At 40.2% G+C, this 13,621-nt stretch overlaps 1 protein-coding gene across 2 annotated transcripts in view; it reads left to right on the forward strand.

Moving 5' to 3' along the window:
- LOC106569321 (GREB1-like protein) overlaps positions 1–13,621 on the forward strand; it is a 98,797-nt gene that overhangs the window by 721 nt on the left and 84,455 nt on the right. The gene's annotated exons all lie outside the window — the stretch shown is intronic.

Genomic DNA, 13,621 nt, shown 5'->3' on the forward strand with positions numbered 1-13,621 from the left:
TGTCCTAGAGGTTAACTCATTTCCTCCTGTCTCCACAATACCTCCCATTTATCCATCCCTCCTCCTCCTCCTCCTCCCAATTTATGGTTGGACAAATACATTTATTTTTGACAAACTGTCCTAAAAGGACCAGCATTTGAAAATGAAATAGACAGTACCTAATCACAAATTGGGACTGCTAGCTAATATTGGGTTGCTGTCAGTCATCAAACTGCTCTGTATTTTACGTGTGACTACAGCCTTGGACTATTTAGTAGACAATACTGAGTCAGGTATGGTTGTGAAGTCTCATCAGCCATATCTTCTCAGCAACCAACATCAGTTTTTCATATTCCCATCCATTGCATCTCAATAAATTATTACCCTAATAAGGCTAATTAATACCCTCACTATGTTGTTGTGATTGTGATAAAGCAAGGTCACATGATCAGTTGCCTTTGCATTTTATCTGGGCCTGCAGTTCCTTGTAGCATACTAGTTTTGATGACATTCACTTGGCGTCATCGGCCGATGTGTATAATGATGAACTCTGGGTGGCTTAGGACTGAGCACGTGCGGCCATGTCAGTGAGGGCAAGGGGCTTTCCGGCAGAGTCGGGTACCCCGAGCAGAGCTCTGAGCTGACCATTTGGCCCTCAAGGGGCTGGCCCTGGCCTGGTCTGGCTTCCTCACAGGTTGACATTGTTCCCAGGGACCAATGTAAAGTTAATCTGAGGGAGATAAGAATAGCCTCCTCAGTGGCAGACAGGTTTCTCTCTCTATTCTCTCACTCTCTTTCTCTTTTAACTCTTGTGTTTGTGGCCCTCTTTTTTCTTTCCTAAATGGTGTGGCTTCATTATGAAATCACCAGCAGTTAACTGCTTTGAAGGCAATCCCAATTTGAGGAATATGGAAGTAGCTTGAAGGCAGCCAAAATTTTGCATTGATGAGATATTCTAGAAACTTGCAAGAGTTCCGTGCCATGAGTGCTCTATCTCAAATAAGGATTCAGCTCTTATGTTATTTTCATTTATTTAACTAGGCGAGTCAGTTAAGAACAAATTCGTATTTACAATGACGGCCTACCCCGGCCAAACCCTCCCCTAACCCGGACGACGCTGGGCCAATTGTGCGCCGCCCAAAGGGACTCCCGATCACGGACAGTTGAGATACAGCCCGGGATCGAACTAGGGTCTGTAGTGACGCCTCTAGCACTCAGGAGCAATCCTTTAGTTTATAAGAACAGAGAAACACAATAACGTGCTGTATTGATTCAGCTATGATTTTAATACTGTGAGTGAATCGTCACAATAAGATTAGACTCTTCTCCTTCACGATCCATGGTCTGTCTTTCAGGATCTTTTGTTTTTCAGCTACCAAAACCTGCAGGGAGGGACAAAGATTTAGTTGAAAGCCACCTGACATTTCTTGAGATCACTCAATGCTTATTTTAGGTAGTTGTTACCAAGGTAACGGCTTGATAAGCAACTTTTGAGTCTCCCTGGTTTCATCTCTAGCCTACTGTTAATGTCTTCTCTGCCCTTTTGTATCAGCCATTTATAGACAGTATTGTTCTAAAGTCCTGTATTGAATTATAGGTAGTATTATTATATTTTCATCACAATACATATACATAATTTAACAGACACTCTTATCCAGAACAACTTGGTTCAAGTGCTTTGCTCAAGGGCACATTGCCAGATTTGTCACCTTGTCGGCTCAAGAATTCAAACTAGCAACCTTTCAGTTATTGACCCAAAGCTCTAAACACAAGGCTATCTTCCACCCATGTCTGTCATTATCTGTTATATGACAAACCATTGTGTAATGGGGTGGGTCAACTCTGCAGTCTGCGTCATAACAGAAAAAGACATCCATAACAATTGATTACCAATAATGTCAAGAATGCAGAGGTTTTGGTATCCACTCACTGTTGCTCTTGGCAGCACCAGGAATATATCCATTTGCGAAGGGTGAATTGGAATGAACTCACAAAGGTAATGAGACAGAGAGAGAAAAATGCATACCATTTGGCAATTAACAATCATGATAAGATTAAGGAGTGTTCCACATGAACTGCCCATGCTGATTATATATTGAGAATTCTTCTCTCTGCTGTTTTAGATTAAATTCCATTGTTGAAATGATGAAAGAAGTAATGAGACCAAAACATATTGAGATTGATGGTTGCTGTTTTTTGTTTGTTTTTAAAAGCCAACAAATTCAATCTCTTTATTATCCTTATCCATAAAGATGAGCTGAAGGCCATAAAGGGCTTATCTGATGATGACTATGGTAGTAAGAGAGACAAAATCCAGTTAGCTGCCAGGGAGAAATCCTTGTCTTTGTCTTAACACCTTCTGATTTAGAACTGATGACTTGGAAAACAGATGGTCTCCAAAACAAACACCATCATTGATCAAATTGCCACGACATGACATTTTGAATAAATGTTTGACAAATGGTACTGTTTAATTTCACAGTGCCGTGGACTTTTTCCCCCAATTCTCAAAAATATGCTTCTACCTCCAAATTAGTGAGTGGTTTCTGTATGGATTTTTAGGTTGCACTTTATTTTCGTAATTACATTGTAATATACATGTTCGCTTCTTGGGGATTCCTTAAAACAAGCACTAGAGATCAAGAGTTAGATATTTCACATAGATGTCACTACCATCATTCTGATTAATATTTGCCTTCGATCTCCAGGGTGTCAACCAAGAGACAACAATATTCAATGAAATGTTAAAGTTGAGAGGTCTCGAGCATACTTGCACAAGAAAGGTCAGTGGACCTAGAGTTAGGTCAGACAGGTGTCTAGTTAACCACAATGTTCAATAACCTTTGAGCCCTGCTACAAGTCATCTGAGAACTAATCAACACTGGAGTTGTTAGTAGATATCCTCTTCCAGCTGTCGCTCTTCTGGCCCAGCCATCTTCCCGCATAGGTGCTTGTAAACGTTTAATAACCTGTCCTTTTTATAGGGGTTCAAGAATGCCAGGAACCCATCTGCATTGTCAACCCTGTGTAAAAAAAGATAGAAAGAAAAACATTGACACTAACCACGTTTCCATCCACAGTTTTTCTGCAAGGAAAGTCATGCCGTATATATAACAAAAGCACGACAGCTGTGATGGAAACAGGACGTTTCGGTACAATTTTATAAATGCCGACAGATATTTATTTCGTTCGACATGCTGGGATATTTTTGTGTCTGTAAAATGTATTATGCGAGATATGGCGGTGGAAACGCCTTTATGTGCAAATATTAATATAATAACCATCATTTCCAAGTAAACTTGGAGTCACGCGATGATATGGCGTGTGGTCCTCCCACTACGATTCCGGAAACCATGCAGTTTTTAATTTATTAATTTTTGTTTTATTAATTTTTTTAAATTTTTTTTTAAAGTTTGCACAAATCTTTATTTAACTTGCTGTAAATAACAGTAACATGCAAAACATAAACATAACATAACAGCCAGAGGGAATCCAAAGAAATTAGAGAAGAAAAAAAAACAAACTATTATATCAAATCAAATACAGACATATATCGAATAAATTTTTTTGACATATTGTTTTTTATACGTTTTAAAGATTCTACGTACTGTTCCAAATCAGATAAAAAAATTAAGAAAAGGGGCTTTTTCTTAATAAATTTTGATTTATGGATAAAAGATTTTCCTAATAAAATAAAGAGATTTATGACATACTCACGTTCAATTGTGGAATCAGTGTAGTAAAATAATATGTCAAACTTAGTAATATCAATGGTTGTATGCAATTTGCGGCTAAGATATAGTTTTACATCAGTCCAAAACACTTCACTATATAAACAATTACAGAATAAGTGTTCAATAGATTCAGTTTCTAGTTCACAAAAACTGCATTCACTGGTAACGTCAAATATATATTTAGAAATCAAGCTATTACACGGATAGCATCTATGGATTATCTTAAAGGAGATCTCCTTTACTTTATTGGTCACCATAAATCTGTGTGGAGTGAGCCAAGCACGGCGCCAGTTTACATCAAACGATGAAGCCCAACAAAATATCGCAGAGGGAATAGACTTCCTGTAGAAAATATCCCTTATTAAACGATTGTTGAATTTCGTATCTAGTAGACCAATGCCATTCACCTGAATATCGCTTAAAATCGGAGATATTCCAAAATATGCATTATTCTGAAGTAAAGTTTTTATCCCACTAGGTATAGCTTTAATAACAGTGTCATATTCCTTGCTTGAAACCTCAAAGTTGTATATTTCCATAAATTCTCTCCGTGTAAATAGATTCCCACTGTTATTAACCAATTGGCTGACAAGAACAATGTTTTTCGAGAACCATTTATGGTTAAATAACATCTTATTTCTATGTAATATTGACCCATTGTTCCAAATAAAACATTTATGAGGTGAAAAGTTGTGTTTATACAACAAAGCCCAGCACATTAAAGCCTGCTTGTGAAAAACCACCAGTTTCACAGGAATTTTACCCACAATATATGGACATTGTAGTAAAAAATTAAGCCCGCCGAACTTCTGAAAAACAAAATGAGGTATAATATTCCAGAAGCTATGAGGATTTTTTATGTACCTTTTAATCCAGTTGACCTTTGATATCTGATTGAAGAGAGTGAAATCTAAGACATTTAGACCGCCATCACAAACCCTGTTGGTGATAACATCTCTTTATCTTATGTGGCTTGTTTTTCCATATGAAGTTGTACAAAAGCCTATCTAAGGTACAGCAAGTGGATTTGGGAATGTCAATAGATGAAAAAAGATAGGATGCACGAGATAGCCCCTCAGCTTTGGATAAAAGCACCCTTCCTTGAAGACTTAAATCCCTCCCTAACCATGAGGATAATTTTTTTGTTGACAGATTCAGTTACAGGGTTCAAATTAAGATCATTCATAGCCTTAAGATTTTTGGTGATCTTTACACCGAGGTAGGTTACAGTATCTTTTTCAGAGATGTTACAATCTGCTGGGTTGACAGCTCCTTTCACAACAAACAACTCACATTTGGAAAGATTTAAAGTCAAGCCTGAGATTTTGGAGAACTGCTTCACGATATCCAATGCTAAACTAGCTTGAGATACATTTTTCAAAAAAAGTGAGGTGTCATCCGCCAGTTGGGATATCTTGATCTCTCTGGACTGGAATGTAATGCCTTCAAATGGACTTTTATGAACTAATGAGCATAACATTTGAGAAACTAACAAAAATAAAAAGGTGAAATTGGACAACCTTGTCGTATTCCTTTGTAAATGTTAAATCTTGAGGATGTTCCATGACAGAGTTTGATACAGCTATTGCCACCATTATACAGAGTTCTAATAGCATCAACAAAGAAACGACCAAATTTCAAATGCTTAAGACAATCAAAGATAAAATTGTGACTTACTGTATCAAATGCTTTCTGAAAATCCAGAAATAGGATAACAGGGAAGTCATCTAATAGATCACGATACTCAACCAAGTCTAATATCAGCCTCAGATTATTAGATATATGGCGCCCTTTCATAAACCCTGATTGACATTCATCAATCAGATCATTTAAGCAAGACTTTAACCTTTTTGCAAAGATTAAGGCTATAATTTTGTAGTCGTTATTTAGGAGTGTGATTGGACGCCAATTATCAATACTTAGGAGATCCTTGTGTGGTTTAGGTATAAGAGTAATAACCCCTTGCTTCAGAGAGTTTATTAGGCTACAGATTCATTTTGTGGTGAAAGTGCACAGTGATCTTGATGCTCCTTTCCAATAAATATCGAGGGTCTTATTCTGGTGACATGATGATCGATGCTTGACTACAAAAAAAATATTATTGCTCCTATCCATAATAATGTCATCATGTAGACTAGCCTGCAAGCTGTTTGAAAGCTGTTGGTTAGAGCGCATGTGCCAAAACCAGAGTAGGCACATTTGCTATTTAACGCAACGGATGTGACAAAACCATCAGTAGAGTTGAAAATGCAATGGAAACACATTTAACTTTTAGATGTTTATTCAGTACATGAAAACTTAACCGAAACAGTTTATTTTGTGTGCACTACCTCATCACTCACTGATTTTTTTTATCTGCAACAAGTCCGTTTGGTGGAAACTCACAACTGGTGAGAAAAATAGCATATTTTCGTTACGTGGATTTTAGAATATTCACATGAAAATCTGTCGCCAATTGAATGGAAACCTAGCTACTGATAGTCTTTATAATAACCAGATGTGCTGAAAATCAGAATAAGTACATGTGTTTTTTTCTCTCTGTGAAGTCTTACCTTCATTTGGTTTATTGCTGTAAATTACAGCTGTAGCTTTCATGCTACAGTTGGCCAAGAGGCGTGATCATTTTGTGTTATTTAATTATTTTCTTATTTCTTAGATAATTAGGCTAATAAATAATATAGTGCTCTCTATGGGGTCCTAGAATTTCCATATTTTGTATATAGAAAATATAACCATTGACTTGCTACATTATGCTTCTTAGGTAGACTCAGCGAAATGACGTTTCCACGAGCAGTACCACAGATATTGAGATGAGCGAGAGGCAAGACTTGCTCTCACACACAGTATCTGCTCATGTGCACGGGTTCGCTTCACGCTAGCTAGGGCACCAAAACAACTGAGAAGTTGCGCTTTAACGCTATTGGTTGTTGTGGAAATTGACCCATTATGCTGTTTACTTTCTGCATCTATGTCATATCGCTGAGTCTACCTTTCAGTACATTAAGCCTTATTAGTGGATTAGCGCCAGCTACAAATTGCAGCATGAAAGCAAAGGGAGATAAAAGATAAGGGAGGAGGAAGGGAGGGATTGGTTGGAGGGGGAAGGTGGTGTTAGAGGGGGGAAGTGAGGGAGGACAAGAGGCTAAAAACATGTGGGAGTGATTGGGAAAGAAACAAGACAGCTGAAAGGATGGGTGAGATGTTTCGGGGGGAGGGAGGGAATGGTCAAATTGACTCTATATATTGTATTAGAGAGTATGACACAGTTGCACAATTGGATGATTAAAGCCAATCTAACAAATGCCTTGGCCCCTCCACCCTCTGAATGAAGATGTCAAAGGTCACTGACCTTTTCCATTTCTGGGCATTGATCCCTCCGCTGGAGGTGGGGCTTCTTTCCTCCCTAAAGCAAAGCCCTCCCAGATCAGCTGTTATATCTTAGTTTTTTGTACCAGGAAATTATTCACAACATGTTATATTGTTGACAGCAATTCTTATATTTAGAAACTGGACAGTGTAAAAGTCATGTAAATGTCAAAGCACAAAGCGTAACCGTATAACCTGAAAAAGAAGGGTTCATACCCTGTTTCTCCTCCTTGACTTTTCCCCTAATCCACTTTTAATCTAATGGCTGACAAGTGGGCCTTCATGAGTGGGAGTCCAAAAAAAAGATTCAACTTTGTATTGAACTTGACTCTCCTCTCTCCCCTCAGCCGCTTTCAGAGGACCCCCCCTTCCTAGTTCAAATCAAAGTTGAGATTCTCCTCCAGTAGAAATTAATGGAACTTATCTGGACATGCCGCTGGAGTAATTTGTCAGGAAGCCTGTTGCCAAGAACAACGCAAGAGGTTTCCGTCAGCCTTCCAGTGTGTGTGCCAAGGTGAAGGATGACTAGGAATCCTGTTATTTTGTTTGGTAGTATGTTTTTTGAAGTTGTCCTTTTCCACAGAAAAGATACATTTAGGTAGGCTATGTACATCCATCCATGCTTGTTATACTGTGTACTAATTAACTATGTTGGACTGACCTGGTGGGTGATGTGAGGTCATGAACCACCAGAATCAGGTTGTGTTCTATTAGAAGTCACACAATGTTGAATGCAGGGTAATGAATGAAGGATGAGCCATTGCCGGTGAATCTCCTGAATCACTCTGTGCTGCTTAGAAACACAGCGTCCGAACTGTCTCTACTTTAAAGAGTCTACTGTATGTGTTTATCCTGTCTGTGTAGAGGTGCCAATTCCACAGCCAGAAAAAATGTAATGATGCTTCCAGTTTCCTTATTATAAAGCACAGTCCCACTGGGTACACATTGGTTGAATCATTGTTGTTTCCACGTCATTTCACAATGCCTCCCCACACAAACAATGTGTACTGAAGCCTAAGGTCATGACAGCGTCAGGCCTGCCAAGGCAAGGCGGTGTGTGTGTGTGTGGGACAGGAGAGGAGAGGATTGGAGAGGAAAGGAGAGGAGAGGAGGGGAGAGAGGGCCACAGTGACCAGTCACAGTGACCAGTCACCAGTCCAAGGCCACAGTGACCAGTCACCAGAACCCAGTCAGTCAGCCGCTCTTTATCTCTCTCAGCCCTCTCAATTCAGTTTCAATTCAAAGGGTTTTTATTGTCATGGGAAACATATGTTTACATTGCCAAAGAAAGTAAAATAGACAAGAAACAAAAGGGAAATAAACAATCAGAAATTAACAGTAAACAATACACTCACAAAAGTTTTAATAGAATATAGACATTTCAATTGGCATTATTGGCAATGTTGTAAAAATGTGCAAATAGTTGAGGTATGAAAGAGAAAATAAACAAACCGATAAATATATGTTGTATTTACAATGGTGTTTGTCTCTCAATTTTTTCAATTCGCTTTATTGGCATGACATAACAATGTACATATTGCCAAAGCTTACTTTGGATATTTACAACATAAAAATATTAATAATCAATATTGTCAACAGGACAACAGTAACAACAATAACCAAGGGTCAAAATAACCATTGAACAATAACAATGTAGAGGACATGTGCAGGTTGGTTGGTTTGTCAGACACTGTCCCTCATCTTATGGCAGGCAGCAATGTAGTGTGCTGCCAACCCACAGCTCTCTGTGTCCTCCCCCAACAGGACGGGTAGCCTATTCTCATCAGAGAAGTATTTGAAACCTTGAATAAGGGTTTCAAATTTGGGGAAATGGCACTCTCTAATTGTTTTATATTTTTTACATTTTGTCAGGAAATGCAGCTCTGTCTCAGGTTCTGCTGTTGTGCAGTGGTTGCACAGCCTTTCCTCTACAGGGAGCCAGGTTTTCCTGTGTCTACCCTTCTCAATGGCAAGGCTGTGCTCACTGAGCCTGTACTTTGTCAAGGTTTTTCTAAGGTTTTGATCAGTAACCATGGTCAAATAGTTAGCCACGGTGCACTGGCGATATAGGGCCAGATAACACTGCATTTTGCTTTGTGCTTGTGTTTCCCAATAAGCAATGCAGTTTATTCTGATTGATTGATTGGATGTTGTGGTCCTGAGGCTTCAGTGTGTTAGTAGAACAGGTTTGTGAACGCAGCCCCAGGACTATTTTTCTCAGCTCTTGGCATTGCAGGGTTTGGTAATGATATGAGAGGGGGTCACTGTATTTTAGATGTTTCCAAAATTGAATTGCTATGTTTTTGTGTTTTTATTATTAGTGGTTAGTGGTTACTGGCCTAATTCTGCCCTGCATGCATTTTTTTGTAGTTTTCCTCTGGACATGTAGGATAATCTTACAGAACTCTACATGCTGACTGGTTGTATCACTGCCTGGTATGGCAACTGCTCGGCCTCGGACCGCAAGGCACTACAGAGGGTAGTGCGAACGGCTCAGTACATCACTGGGGCCAAGCTTCCTGCCATCCAGGACCTCTATACCAGGCGGTGTCAGAGGAAGGCCATAAAAATTGTCAAAGACTCCAGCCACCCTAGTCATAGACTGTTCTCTCTGCTACCGCACGGCAAGCAATACCGGAGCGCCAAGTCTAGGTCCAAGAGGCTTCTAAACAGCTTCTACCCCCAAGCCATAAGCCTCCTGAACATCAAGTCAAATGGCTACCCAGACTATTTGCAGTGCCCCCCCCCACCCCTCTTTACACCACTGCTACTCTCTGTTGTCATCTATGCAGTCACTTTAATAACTCTACCTACATGTACATACTACCTCAAATAACCGGTGCCCCCGCACATTGACTCTGTATCGGTACCCCCTGTATATAGTCTCGCTATTGTTATTTCACTGCTGCTCTTTAATTACTTGTTACTTTTATCTCTTATTCTTATCTGTATTTTTTTAAACTGCACTGTTGGTTAGGGGCTTGTAAGTAAGCATTTCACTGTAAGGTCTACACCTGTTGTAATGTAACTAATACAATTTGATTTGATGCAGGTTTTCAATGAGGTGTTTGTCCCATTTGGTGAAATCTTGTTTTGCAAGTGGACCCCACACCTCGCTGCCATGAACTGCAATTGGTTCAATGACACATTCAATTAGTTTTAGCCAAATGTTTATAGGTATTTCAATTTGAATTTGTTTTTTAATGGCGTAGAATGCCCTGCGTGCTTTCTCTCTCAGTTCATTCACTGCATCATTAATGTGTCCCGCTGAGCTTATTTTTAAACCTAAGGAATTGTAGTGTGTACAGTACTCTATATATTTTGTCCCAATTGAGAACTTTGGTCTAATTCCCTGAGATCTGTATCTTCTCTGGAAAATCATTATTTTAGTCTTTTTGGGGTTCACTGCCAGGGCCCAGGTCTGGCAGTACTGCTCTAGCTGGTCCAGGCTCTGCTTTGGGTGACAGCAGGCATAGGTCACCTGCGAAGAGCAGGCATTTAATCTCTGAATTGTGGAGACTAACACCAGGGGCTGAGGATTTTTCTAGAATAATGGCCAATTCGTTGATGTAAATATTTAAGAGTGCAGGGCTCAGATTGCAACCCTGATGAAGGCCCCGCCCCTGGCTAAAGAATTCTGTTATTTTCTTGCCAATTTTGATGCTGCACATATTGCCAGTTTAATTACGTCATATGTTTTACACCCTACACCACTTTCAATAACTTTGTACAACAGTCCTGTATGCCAAATAGAATCAAATGCTTTTTGGAAGTCGATAAAGCAAGCGTACATTTTGGTATTATTTTGGTGTACATGTTTATCTATTAGGGTGTGTAGTGTGTAAATATGATCGGTCGTGAGATGTTTTGGTATAAATCCAATTTGGCTTATTAAGGAAGCTTAGAACTCTTACATTGATAATCCTACAGAAAACCTTCCCCAGGTTACTGTTCACACAAATGGCTCTAATTGTTAGGGTCAAATTTGTCTCTGTTCTTGAAGTTTGGGGTTATGAGTCCTTGATTCCAGATGTCAGGAAAATAACCTTCACTCAGGATCAAATTAAACCGTTTTAATCTAGCTAATTGACATTTTGCACTAGTGAATTTGAGCATCTCATTTACTATGCCATCAGGTCTGCATGCTTTTTTACATTTGAGGGCTTGAAGTTTCTTATAGAGCTCCTGGTCAGTAATTTGTGAGTCAAATGGATTTTGATTGTCCTTTATAGCTTTTTCTAATCCATTCAATTTTTCATGAATTTAGCATTGTTCTGCGTTTGTGTCAATTTGAACGGTGTTGTAGAGTGTTTTAAAATGGGTTGTCCATATGTCACCATTTTGTATCACAAATTTTTCTTGTTTAGATTTGTCTAGTTTTTTCCAATTTTGCCAGAAGTTGTTTGTGTTTATGGACTCCTCAATTAGTGTCAACTGCTTGCTGTTGTACTGTGCTTTTTTGGTTCTGAGTGTATGTTTTCAGAGTTTTAAAGTCTCACATTAATGAAGGCATAATTCACCATTATTTGGGTCTCTGTGCTTTTAGTTTGATAGTGTTTTAACTTTTTTCCTTATAATTTTACAATATGCGTCAAACCAGTTGTCATCTGTGGTCTTTTTTGTTTTGTTTTTTATCAATTTCAGTTGTGCTTCTTTTGCCGTTTTCTTGAATATATATACACTGCTCAAAAAAATAAAGGGAACACTTAAACAACACATCCTAGATCTGAATGAAATAAATAATCTTATTAAATACTTTTTTCTTTACATAGTTGAATGTGCTGACAACAAAATCACACAAAAATAATCAATGGAAATCCAATTTATCAACCCATGGAGGTCTGGATTTGGAGTCACACTCAAAATTAAAGTGGAAAACCACACTACAGGCTGATCCAACTTTGATGTAATGTCCTTAAAACAAGTCAAAATGAGGCTCAGTAGTGTGTGTGGCCTCCACGTGCCTGTATGACCTCCCTACAACGTCTGGGCATGCTCCTGATGAGGTGGCGGATGGTCTCCTGAGGGATCTCCTCCCAGACCTGGACTAAAGCATCCGCCAACTCCTGGACAGTCTGTGGTGCAACGTGGCGTTGGTGGATGGAGCGAGACATGATGTCCCAGATGTGCTCAATTGGATTCAGGTCTGGGGAACGGGCGGGCCAGTCCATAGCATCAATGCCTTCCTCTTGCAGGAACTGCTGACACACTCCAGCCACATGAGGTCTAGCATTGTCTTGCATTAGGAGGAACCCAGGGCCAACCACACCAGCATATGGTCTCACAAGGGGTCTGAGGATCTCATCTCGGTACCTAATGGCAGTCAGGCTACCTCTGGCGAGCACATGGAGGGCTGTGCGGCCCCCCAAAGAAATGCCACCCCACACCATGACTGACCCATCGCCAAACCGGTCATGCTGGAGGATGTTGCAGGCAGCAGAACGTTCTCCACGGCATCTCCAGACTCTGTCACGTCTGTCACGGGCTCAGTGTGAACCTGCTTTCATCTGTGAAGAGCAAAGGGCACCAGTGGCGAATTTGCCAATCTTGGTGTTCTCTGGCAAATGCCAAACGTCCTGCACGGTGTTGGGCTGTAAGCACAACCCCCACCTGTGGACGTCGGGCCCTCATACCACCCTCATGGAGTCTGTTTCTGACTGTTTGAGCAGACACATGCACATTTGTGGCCTGCTGGAGGTCATTTTGCAGGGCTCTGGCAGTGCTCCTCCTGCTCCTCCTTGCACAAAGGTGGAGGTAGCGGTTCTGCTGCTGGGTTGTTGCCCTCCTACGGCCTCCTCCACGTCTCCTGATGTACTGGCCTGTCTCCTGGTAGCGCCTCCATGCTCTGGACACTACGCTGACAGACACAGCAAACCTTCTTGCCACAGCTCGCATTGATGTGCCATCCTGGATGAGCTGCACTACCTGAGCCACTTGTGTGGGTTGTAGACTACGTTTCATGCTACCACTAGAGTGAAAGCACCGCCAGCATTCAAAAGTGACCAAAACATCAGCCAGGAAGCATAGGAACCGAGAAGTGGTCTGTGGTCTCTACCTGCAGAACCTCTCCTTTATTGGGGGTGTCTTGCTTATTGCCTATAATTTCCACCTGTTGTCTATTCCATTTGCACAACAGCATGTGAAATGTATTGTCAATCAGTGTTGCTTCCTAAGTGGACAGTTTGATTTCACAGAAGTGTGATTGACTTGGAGTTACATTGTGTTGTTTAAGTGTTCCCTTTATTTTTTTGAGCAGTATATATATATATATTCTTTTTTTTTACTTACTACTGGGTTGATGCCTTCTTTACTGTGAGTGGATGTTGTATCCAGAAAGTTATCTAAGAGTGTTTGGATATTTTCATTACTGGTTGCTTTCTGGTATTCTTCTGTGCTGTTTTGGGCCCATCTGTATGAATTTCTGATGTTGTACAGCTTACTGGGCTGTGAATGTGTGCTTGTTTCCATGTCTGTTCTTTTGAGGAACAACGTCATTTGGCTGTGATCAGACAGAGGTGTTAGTGGCTTGACGGTGAATGAGT

The sequence above is a fragment of the Salmo salar genome, chromosome ssa14 (assembly GCF_905237065.1).
Source record: "Salmo salar chromosome ssa14, Ssal_v3.1, whole genome shotgun sequence".
NCBI classification, from domain to species: Eukaryota; Metazoa; Chordata; class Actinopteri; order Salmoniformes; family Salmonidae; genus Salmo; species Salmo salar.